Raw genomic sequence first — 11,593 nt, forward strand, 5'->3', positions numbered from 1 at the left:
CAGCCCCGGCCCCCCGCTGCCCCCCCCCCGCCCCGCTACCTCCTCGGCCAATAGGACCGTGGCCAGGGGCCACCGCGAGTTCCGATTGGTCTAAGGGCACGTCAATCAGGCGTGGTGAGGCCCCGCCCACTTCACACGCTGTGGGGACGGGGGCCGGCCGCGCTGTCGCGTTCCTTTGCAGTTCCAAGGAAATTAACCCGTATGGCGCTGCGAAAGGGATTTTTTGGCTGTAATTCCATTGTTGGGATGCCGGAGCTTTCTAAAGCTGCTGAGATGCCGGAGCTTTCTAAAGCTGCTGATGGTGGAGGCGTTGTTCAGTGACAGACGAAGTTACAGGCTCGGCACTGTGAAAACTGCACGTACTTACGGAGCTTCTGAGGCAGGGTTTGTTTCAGTGGGGAAAAAGATGTCTTTAAATCGCAAAAATCAAAGTGACCAGTGTATAACTATATAAATTATATTAGCGTGTAACTATATACAGGCTCATTCTTGTATTGGTGCCTGAAATGGGGTACAGGTGATTAGTTAACTTCGGTCATAATTCATACGCGCTCAATAGTAACTAGCATTTCTTTGGAGACGGGAATTTTTAACCTTAAAAACCCATCCACTTCTGAATTATGTGGTTATACTTACAAATTATGAGTAAAGATGACATCTGTAGTTTTGATAATACTGCAGGAGGTCCCTGGCTTGGTGCCTAATACATGTGCTGTGGATGATAAAAGTGGTAAAAAGCTGGTTATCTTTCTTATTTCTGAGGTAAAACCTTTGAACAACACGAATAATCCATCTTAAACTCCTCAACTGCAAGATTATACCTACATTCTTTCTCTGAATAGATACAAAGAATAGTCTAACTCATTATTTCAAGTAGACAATTGCTTTATCTAGTATGTGTTATTATGGATTAGAGGGTTACAGCTCTCAAATTCAGGTCTGTACTGTACAGGGAATATCCCTAGTTCTATTCCTTTTCCTCAGAACTAAGAACAGCAAACTTTTTTTTCTGCTTCACCCTTTATTGGGACATTCTTTCATGTCTTGAAGCCTCATAATCTTTTCTTCTTCAACATGATAACCAACATCATGAAGAAGAGCAAGGAAGATCACCTATGTTTCTCATATTTTTACACAAAATATACATCATCAGGCTACACCTATCACGCCTAGATTTAATATTAGGATTGCCCACACACAGTTTTTTTTTAATCAGTAATTGCTGTTTCAGTTTGCTTAACCAGCAAATTGGGGGAAATGTGGACATTTTCATGAACAGTTAATATTTGCTTTTCCTTTAAAGTTTAACACTTTAAATGTTAAGCAGGCCAACATGTTTAGATAAACTCGCTGGTCACCAGTCTGTTTCAAAGTAAGAGTAACTTGCAAAAACTTCTTCTCTTTCCTATCAACCCTTATTATATGCTAAAAGAAAGGATATATGTGCATATACCTACGTGTATGCCTGCATAAAACAAACAAACAAACAAGAAGAGATTAAATATTGGCCAAGAAAATATGCAAAACCCAAAATAAAACCCAGGGGAGAGCAGGTGGCAACACCAGTGGCCCATATCGCAAGCAGTGTTTGCACTTTAGCTTAACTAAAACCAAGTGACTGCATTTCATAAGAAAGGTCACACACAAAGCTCAGTGTGACACCAATACTTTTGTCTCTCATCTTGCTCTAATTTTATGTCTTTTCAGGGAAAAGAGCAGTGGATGCTGGTTTGAATTCCACAGGTATCTGGCTGTGGGTGTCTTCATTTGTTTCCTTTTTCCCTCTCTCCTATCTTGATATTTGTTTCCTGCGGCACCTTATTTGCCTGTGTGAGCCTCCTGTTATGTATCTGCATTAGGTAAACAAACTTCAAGCAATTCCAAATTAATCATCTTTATTTACCTGGCAAGACTGGTTCTCCGCTGCCACATGACTTTCTGAGGCATGATCCAAACCACACTTTGCCCTTAATTAAGATTTGGGGAGATTAAAAGACAGAGTGCTTTGCTATTTGTGTTTTGTTGTATTTAAAGTGAGTTTAAACACAAACTACAAGGTCAGTGTCACACACATGATTGTGCTGTAAATAAAGTTTACACATAGCTCAGTGATCTACACCCAAGGGAAGATCGAGAATTGGTTGAGTAGCAGGTCAGCAGTGCCTTTTTTTTCACTAATTAAGTTCCACAGGCACCCCAAGCTTTCATCCTACATCTCTCAGCCCTCTCTGGCTGCCTGTGTCCCTACTTCCTGCTTGTGATAAAATCAGAGTTACAAATGTTCCCATGCTCCCTACAACACCTGTGCACTCTGAGTGCCTCTGCTACAGAGCCAAAGCATTTAACTCCAGCACAGAGCATGGGGGATAAAGTGACCTTTAAAAATAAAAGATCAGAGAGCGTGCTCACTTCTTAATTAAACTGATTATCGATGAGAACACTTAGCAGAGCACTGGGAGACTTACTGACCCTTCTACTAAAGGTGTTGTGTCTTCCAGAGGATCCAGATTATGTACCTAGAGATGAGGCTTGGATACATTTCCTACCCTGAGCCGCAAGGAATAAGGTCAGAAAAACATAAAAACTCTGGTTCAGGCTCACATACTAAAAATATAATTGATATTACTGAGTATATTTTCAGTCACAAAGCAAATTCAGCTACTGCATGTGGACCAGTTATGAAGTAATATAATGAATCTATTCTCAAGACCTGAAATAGTAATTGGCCTTTATAAATATCCAATATTTGTATATTTGGAGTAGCTCAGGAGCCTCTTCCACTCATCCTTCTGCTGTCATGCCTGCTGTAAACATCAGGGCACAGAAAAAGCATGGAAAGAGCAACAAAGAACAGTAACATGACAGAGGATTGAGGGGTAGGTATGGCAACTACAGGCAGAAGAAGTAGGTTGCTATTATATTTTAGAAAGAAAGCAGAGATTTTTGAATAGAAACAACAGATAAATGTCCATTTTAATGTGATAAACAACAATCTGCCTGTGCTGATTCCCAACACACACCCAGGGCAATTTTGTATCTCAGCCTGGCAATTACACAGACACGAAGTTCATGCTGTGAAAGGTCAGCCAACCTCTACTTGCACTGTATGTAGCCTTTTTAATGTTGTGTTTTCAGTCACTGGATCTAATGGAAAACATGGAAAACACTGAAATACATCTTCAGCATCTTCAGAAGAGGTGGGCTTAAAGGGATCACTGAGGGGACAACACGAGTGGAAAAGGTAATAATAAAGGTAATTCCTCCCTAGGGGAGGGAATAAAATCTGGATTTTGTGGGAAATAGCACATTGGACTGTCATTGGACACAGTGAGATACTGAGATGCATAGAAAATTTGAAAAAATCATGTAGAAAAAAATCAAGAAAACGCAGAAGGGAAACCTTACCTTGTATTCATAATTTTCCACCATCTTCTGCTGTAGTAATTAGGGCAAGGTCTCAATTTAAACTACTAGAAAAAAAAAAATTAGCCTCAAATATAGAAGAGTGTGTTATAATATTAATAATTTGTATGTTTCAAACATGTTTTTCTTTGCCTCTCTCATTCTCCATAGATGAGAATGACTTCAGTGATTTTGGAGCAGTTGTCTTCAGCCTTTGTGGTTTGCATGGGGTTAGTAAATGCCAGTGGTCCTAGACCTAGTCCTTTTTTACCAAAATGAGAATTTAATTAATCTATATTAATTGTTTCTAATAATGTATTGCTTTTCATAAACAGTACTCGTGATCATCATTATGAAGAAGTTGTGTTGCATATTTAGTGCTGGAAAAACAGCTGCAATCTACTCCTTGAGATCAGTGAAGGAACAAAAATAGAGTAAGAAATGCAGCACTTTTCAGGTAGTGGGGTATTCAAACATCTTTAGCATCCTGGATACCTCAGTTCTGTGTTTTTACTCCCCAAAACATCATCATTAAGATGATTCCACATCAGAGACACACAGTTTTCTTTGGTTAATGCAGATTTGATTTCCTTTCAAGTTAGAGCACCCGCATGAGTGTTTTTCTCCATTTGTTCTCTGTGTTATTAGCAGCATTGTCTGAAGCATCTACCCAGTGGCAGTTAATAAAACCTCCGTTTTGGAACCTGGTTTTGCCCATTAAAGCTTCATTCTGCTTAAGAAAAGATTTAAAGCTCAACACAGCCATATTTTATTCTGTTATTACAATCAGAAGCTCTTAAGCTTTTAAATGGGTCAACCACCAGTATGACTTAGTCACATGTTCTTTAAGTTAGTCAAATGCTTAATTAGCATGCTGGATGTTTGCATGTATAAATATAGATGTTTGATCCAAGAGATACCTTGATACAATAGGTGTCATTTCATGGGTTCCAATTCCACAGAAAGAAGGGAATCCTAAACAAACTGAGCTTGAATTTGCAGGAAATGAAAGGCAATTTAAAATGTTGTTTGCCCAGCAGGACTGGAGAATCAGGCTCTTATTGCCAGGAAAAATCAGATACATGCCTTTGAAAATTTTGGAGATACGTGTGTATCTAAATGCATCAGTTGGCTCTAGGCTGACACATGGAGACTATTGATAAAATTCATTAACACTGGTGATGATGGATTTCAGCATGGCTCATACCTCAAATTTCAGTTAGTTTTGGTACGGAAACAATGTTAAAATTTGCTCTTTATAGCGGTCATTTCTGAATTTCCTTGTGAATATGGTGCTGACTGGAAAATAAAATATCATCATAGGCAGCTTACAGGGAAAAAACAACAAACACAGCAGCCAGTGGAATGGCAACAAACCAGATGGATTTGTGGTAACCACAGCAAATATGGATGCTGGGAAACAAGGAAAGGCAAACGAACAGATTTGTGAGGTGCTAAGAGAGGAAATGTCACTGTCTTTGAAACCAATAGGCAAGGAGGTAGAAATTCTCCACACTTGATCTACTCCCCAAGGCACAACTGAGAGATTTGAGTCAGGCAGCCAGTGGTGTTTGGGTGTCCTGAGAAAGGCTGTGTGGATCCCTCTCTGTTTCAGTGAGTTGGGAAAGATGGGACGCCCTATGGTGTTTGGGTGTCCTGAGAAAGGCTGTTTCAGTGAGTTGGGAAAGATGGGACGCCCTGCAAGCAGAGGGGCATCCACGGCCCTCACCGTGCACGCCACAACAGTGGCAGGCACACATGGTGTTTGTGTTCCAGAGCATCAGCAAGCACTCCACCACATGTGTAATAATCCACTCTGCTGACTGGATGGCTCAGGTTCCCAGGGAATGGTTCCCAGGGTATTGCTGCAAATTCCCAGTAGAGACAGCCTGCAAGATCCCATTAAAATAGCATTTTCTAGGCGTTCATAATCCAAATGTAGTTTAATATGTTTTCTCTTTCACTTTTTTTTGTCCTCAAAATACACACACACTTTAAAATATTTAAATTGATTCATTTCCAGTGTCTCTAGCTGATCAATAGATGCTAAACATAACTGATTTTTTAAAGATAATGATTGTGAAATAAAGGAGTTTTTAAAATCTGCTTTATTGCAGAAGATGGATGTAGCTGTCTCTTGAGGAGCCTTGTTTAAGAGCAATAACAGCCATTGAGGTTTGTCCCTTGAGATGGTGGCAAATAGAACCCAGGGAATAATTAATCCTAGGGCACCAGCACACTAATTACTATTGCTGGAATTGATAGGAGTTTCAGTACCTTTGAAATCTGTTTGTATTTTGATGTGAATATTTTAGCCTTTTTTTTTTCACTCGAAGTAGCCGCCATTCTCAGTCTATTTTCCATCATAATGGGAGACATCTAAGGATGGGAGAGTGGCAAAAAGCAAACCACCTGCTTAACCATCTTCATTCTGACAACATGAAAGCCTACAAAAAACCCTGGGGTTAGTAGCATATTACATAAATATAAAATAACTCTTCCAGCCTGGACTAATTGATCCAGACCAGTGCCTGCCATCTGGCCAGCAGTTTGCTGGTGCCCTTTGCCCCAGCTGTCAGCTTGTGAGTTGTTGTTGCCTAAAAGCAATTTTTCACACTGCCTGGTTCTATATCATTATGGGTTGCAAAGATGGCCATTGTTTTGTTTAACATGTACACACTTGCCAGGGACCTGCTTCTCAATTAAAGTCCTGGACAAGCCCTTGGCTGTTGTGACCACAGGTAGGTGTGTGGAAAACAAACAACAGAATTTTTTTCTGCTCTTTAAGCCAAAGTTCTCTTCTGTACATTTGACCTCATTTTTCTGTTCACAGAAAATTCATTGCCTCAAAAAGGTAAGTTGGAATTATGGAAGCTTGAAATATACTTTAAAAAAGGCAGAATAATTCCATAACTACAAAGTCTTTACGGCATTTAGTTAGACATTGACTTCAGTTTTAGACATCCTAAAGATTGTCAGCTTTTTATCTGTTTAAGAGCTGTGTTTCTAAAATGTTAATCTTCTTTACAGAAGTTGCTAAAATAATTCTTTTGACCTATCATGGAAAATGTAACAAATTATTAGTGTGTTTTGGTTTTTTTCCCCCTGGAGAGCGACACTAAGCTACCAGGTTAATTGACATGTTTCTTTCCAGCTCCTAATTGCTGCCTGCACCCTGGCTGCACATTTATAAGATATTTACGAGAGGTTTGCAAGCCCTTTGCACTGCCAAGAAACCTATGATGTAGGGATAAAAATGAGATACAGATCATAACTTCCAAACCACCAAACTTATAAACACACTAAACCCTCCTGCACAGATCTACGGGGATCTATCAGCATTCCTACCCAGCTTTGGTTATGTGCATTTCCTATTTTCCTTGGATTGAGGGCAGTGGTTGAACAGTACAATTGGGTCTTGACCTATAGGGGGGACTTCCAAACAATTTGAAGAGGAATACACATTTTTGCACTTCATTTTTTCAATATTTCTAGTCTAAAAATGTTGGATAAATTTTTACAGCCACAAGAAAGAGTGCTACATCATATTAGGCATGGAAATTAGGCCTAGTTTTGACCACCAACTACTTTTGATTCCCCCAGAGTGAAAACAACTCTTTTTCAGTAGTCCTCTGGTTATCATATTATTGGAGAAAGTTCTTTTTTTTTTACCTTTTCTTTTGCTGTTAGTATGGTAAGGAAGTTCTTTACTTGTTTTCACAGTGTGCTAATCCCTCTTCCTTTTGGTGTTTTTATCCATACACATTCCTGAAACTGAAAATAGTTTTCAAGATACGGAAGGCTGAGATATCTTGATTTTCTGCCTGCATGACAGATTCCTGAGGCTTTTCACTGTCTTCTTCCACCACGATGGTTTCCTCCTTTTCCTCTCCACCACTCACAGGGATTGCAACCAGTATTTCCTATCCCACTGTACTTGACAATTAACTGTAAGTATTCCCCTGTGGCCTGGAGGCAGACCTGGGTCTATCCCCCTCTATTTTGCTATATTTGAACGGGGAGGTTTTGCTGTGATCCATAATGACTTATCCTACAATATCCGCCCTCCATTCTTCATTTCATTTAATCCTTTTGCCACCTTCTGATACATTTCTGACTCACTGTTTTATTGACTGCTGATGGCTCCTGGCACCAGCCCCCTTTTACTGAATCATCCAGACTGTTCCTATATATTTTGGGGATCGGTTACTGGCTGTGCAATGCACAGAACACTACAGAGCACTCTGACACTTCCACCACAGGTGAGGTGTCCCGGGAATGCCTTCCCAATGACACAGGCAGGGGGGACAAAAAGGGAGTGGGTCATTATCTCCCCATTGCTTCCAGCATGTGTTTCATCCTGAGTGGCAATAACAAATTGGCCTGTGTCAGCCGCCTCCTTGTTGGAAAAATATTCCTGGGATATGTGATAACAAGCAGCCCTGTGTCACAACTGGAATTAGGGATCCAAGGAGGTGGATGGCGTTATGTTTATCCAGGCTGCACGTTGACGAGGTGGTTCCTGAGCCAACAGTGCTAATTAACAATGTGTGCCTGTACTGAGCTGACAATTAGATTTGAAACCATAGGATGGGATAGTTTCCCTAATGTTTTTTTTCCCAGGATTTTACTTTTTGAGGTTGGAAGTCTGCCTGCTCTTCTGCTGCAGGAAAACCATGGCGGGATACACATTCTGCATCTTCACAAGATGGGTGAGATGGCAAAAGATTGTTCACTCACATAAAAACTGGGAAGGAGCATGCTGGAAAAGTGTGACCAGTGCATTATCGAAGGTACCTTCTGACCAACATGTTCACTCAGAAAGTTTCCCTTCATTACTACACTCATTTGGTAATAAATGTCCAGCTACAAATTCCTGCTCCCAACATACGGAGATTAAATCTTCTCACTGAAAAAGGTTTCTAAAATTTTTAGTAAGGGTAATATAATTTAGTAGTGAATACTAGAATACCGTTACAATATTACATAGAATAAAAAGATTCCTTTGAAACTTTTTTACAGATTCTTTGAGAGAAAAAGACTTTTCCTCTATCTGAAACTTTCATGTTTTAGTGGCCTACTAGTGGTACAAAACTGGGGTTTCTGGCTTGTTTTTCTTTCTAAAAAAAGCAAATATTAATGACCATGCTGGGTGAGCTATATCACATTTTTCACATAGGACTTACAAATTTTAGATGTAACTCTATAAAAAATTCAGCCTAATTTTAGGCAACTAAATTAGAATTATATGCTCTTGGTTCTGAGGTATTTAAACAATGTGAAATATACCTCAAACTGAAAGTTTTATAGCATTCTCTTGTAGGTTACATGCAGGTAAGCAAAGTTTCTGGTGTATAGTGGAAAGGGTGAAGAAACTCTTGATTGTACCAGAGAAATCAGAGAAAAGAAGATTAGGGGTCATGAAGTAAAAGGTGAGAAGTTCTTAGTGAAAAGAGAATTCTGCAATTAAAGATGTTTTGTTATGGGTTTCCCCCTTATTCTCACACGTTTGGCTTTTTTTAGTAATTATTTTGTTGCTGGAAATACTGATTCATTGTAGTTTTTTCCCACAAACATTTGAACTTTACAGAATATATTCCAATTCAAGGTGAGGCACCTGAAGCCTCAAGGATTTTTATTCACTCCTCACTTGGGGCAGGGTAGAAAGTGGCAAAGTTTCACTACCACACTGCACTTGCCTTTGTGGAAAAATCTCTGCAGCGGCACTGAGTCTGTCTTGGCAGTGAAGACAAAGGCGTGCTCCCCCTTCCAGAGGCTTCAGGCTAAGGATGAGGAAAGAAAGCAGATTTCTGTTGTGAGTTTTAGAAATAGCAAGGTCGGGATGTTACTCTGGGCATCCTGCAGCTCTTCCAAGCAGTTAGGTGAGTGAGGTGCTGCACATGCTGGTCCCTCGGTGAGGCGAGGAGCTTGTGACGGTGTCACACCGTGGGGACACGATCACCTGGGCCACGTCGGCAGCGCCTCCTCAGAGCTCACACACATCCCCATCCCACGAGGAGCGCCAGACAGCCCTTGTTCACACGGCTCTTCGCTCATCTTCCCCCCGAGCATCCCTCATTTTGGTAGTTTTGGAGCTCCCACACGTTTGACGGACAACCTGGAGCAGTTGGAATGCGGCGCTGTTGCGGCATTGCGGCCTCAAGAGGGAGGCAGCGGGCTATGTGACACGGCAAAGCTGCTGATCCTGTCAAGTTCGGGATTCCGTGGGAAAAGAAAGGTTTAAGCACGACCAGAGGGAAGCAGAATTTAGGCACAGCCGGTGTAGATTATGATGGAGTAGTAGCTAGGAAGCTGTTGCTACACTGGTGTATTTCAGTACACAACAAACACTGCAGCTGTTGTCCTAAGGTTCTGAATGATCCCAGGCAAAGCAGACGTGGGTTTTGACCTTGAATGTCCTCTGTAATTTGTCTTCAATTCTTTTCAGCACTGTTTGCCATTGTAAATAACCACTGATCTCAGCACGGCCTGATAAGCTTTGGGACATCCACTTTACAGCACCCTTAGAGGGTAATACTTCATTTGGTTTCTTGGCAACTTCCTGACTGTTCAGGATTATGAAAAATACAGTATTTAGCTGTAATTCTTTCTCTGGGGCTATTCTTTCCATTGGCTTTGTAATCACACCGATTGACTCTTGATAATCTCCTTGTCAATACTGTGTCCCTGGCTAATAGGGGAGAGCTGAGGATATGAACATTATTTCAGGAAACATGACACATATCCGTTGCAATCGATACACGTAATTTGCTCTATCAAGTGCCTCATGAGACAGGTTGATATTACAGCCAGTGAATGTAATAAGTAGTAATAAGTGCTATTTTGACATGAACTTCTTCCAAACATGTGAGTGTTTTGGCACACAGGACTGCAGCAGGTTTCCACACAGACATGATCTAGCAGAGGATCCTGTGACCAGATATCTGAGATTTCAAGTGCCTCCAGAGAGTTATTTTACACTGGTAGTTAATCATACAGAGACTTGGCAGGCTGGGTGTTAGATCAGAGCTGAGGATCTGGGTGACTGGGGAAGTTTATCCTGCCATAACTTTATAGCTGGATGTTACGAATTAGAAGCTGCTAAATGCTGAAGAACAGCATCATTATCTGCAGCTATTTGGTAACGCCTGATGGCTCTTGGAATGTTCTGGTTGTTTGATTCCTGCATAAGGAAGAAAATGCAGGCACTGTAAAATTGTAATTAATAGCAGGAGTGAAATGAGAAGAGGAGGAGTGAGAGAACAGGCCTCAGTAAGTTTCTGTAAACCTTTTGTCTTGAATATTGCTGTGTGATGAAGTAAATACTCTTTTATTCCCTTCATTTGATCCGATTCCAGGTAAAATATGATTCCCCCCACCAACCCTCACTGATAAGATTTCTGATAGTGCTTGAGACGGTCTGATATTGTACCAGGTTTTTACCCAGGAATTTAAGGCATTCTAGTCTAATCTAATCTAATTCAATCTTTCTTATTCTGACAGTTTTCTCCACCCTTTGTCATCACAATCATTTTATTGGGCAAATAATCCAACCTAGTTCCATAATCTTTGTAGTTCCATAACTTTTCCAAATAAGGCCTACTATAACACTTGCTCAGTTGTCTGGTGCACTTAAAAATAAAAAAAAACATTTTTATGTCACCCCTTGTCTCCATACACTCCGATTTTCAGGACATAAATGTTCAATGCTTGTTGAGCACTATATTTTAAATTAGTAAAATATCATTGATTATTTCCAAGATTAGTTTAGCTTTTTTACTTCAGAATGTTTTCAAAACAAACATGGAATAAATGCATTATAGCTGCTGGGGAGGGAGCCTATTTCCTGCCTCTAAAAAGTGTAGGAAGCATCTTCAGTACTACTTTCATTCTTAGAAAGTGTTTGATTTAAAGATGTCTTAACCTGTACAATGTGTGCTGAATTGAGAGAGATTGAAAACTAAATTAAAGATCAGAGGATTCAGCAGCCATGCTGAAAGTTAGTGAGGGGAGGAATTCCAAACGTAGGCAGACTTTGGAAAGGGGGAGTTGTGTTGGAAATGGTGCCTCTATGTATCCTCTGCAGTGGAAAGAGCAGGATTTATGGAATCCTTGTGGTGGTTGGAAAGCACCTCTGGAGATCATCTAATCCAACCCCCAAAGCGGGGTCAGCTAAAGCAGCTTGTCCAGG

At 40.6% G+C, this 11,593-nt stretch overlaps 2 long non-coding RNA genes across 2 annotated transcripts; both read left to right on the forward strand.

Moving 5' to 3' along the window:
* Positions 1–28: 28 nt before the first annotated feature.
* On the forward strand, positions 29–5,035 carry LOC108446430. The gene is made up of 3 exons (XR_001861600.1): positions 29–384; positions 1,708–1,743; positions 3,136–5,035. It is a non-coding gene; the product is annotated as an uncharacterized LOC108446430 (long non-coding RNA).
* Positions 5,036–5,066: 31 nt separating this feature from the next.
* LOC108446431 lies at positions 5,067–11,064 on the forward strand. Its single transcript, XR_001861601.1, has 2 exons — positions 5,067–7,352; positions 8,026–11,064. It is a non-coding gene; the product is annotated as an uncharacterized LOC108446431 (long non-coding RNA).
* Positions 11,065–11,593: the final 529 nt, after the last annotated feature.

This window comes from Corvus brachyrhynchos, unplaced genomic scaffold (genome assembly GCF_000691975.1).
Source record: "Corvus brachyrhynchos isolate BGI_N302 unplaced genomic scaffold, ASM69197v1 scaffold315, whole genome shotgun sequence".
Lineage (NCBI taxonomy): Eukaryota > Metazoa > Chordata > Aves > Passeriformes > Corvidae > Corvus > Corvus brachyrhynchos.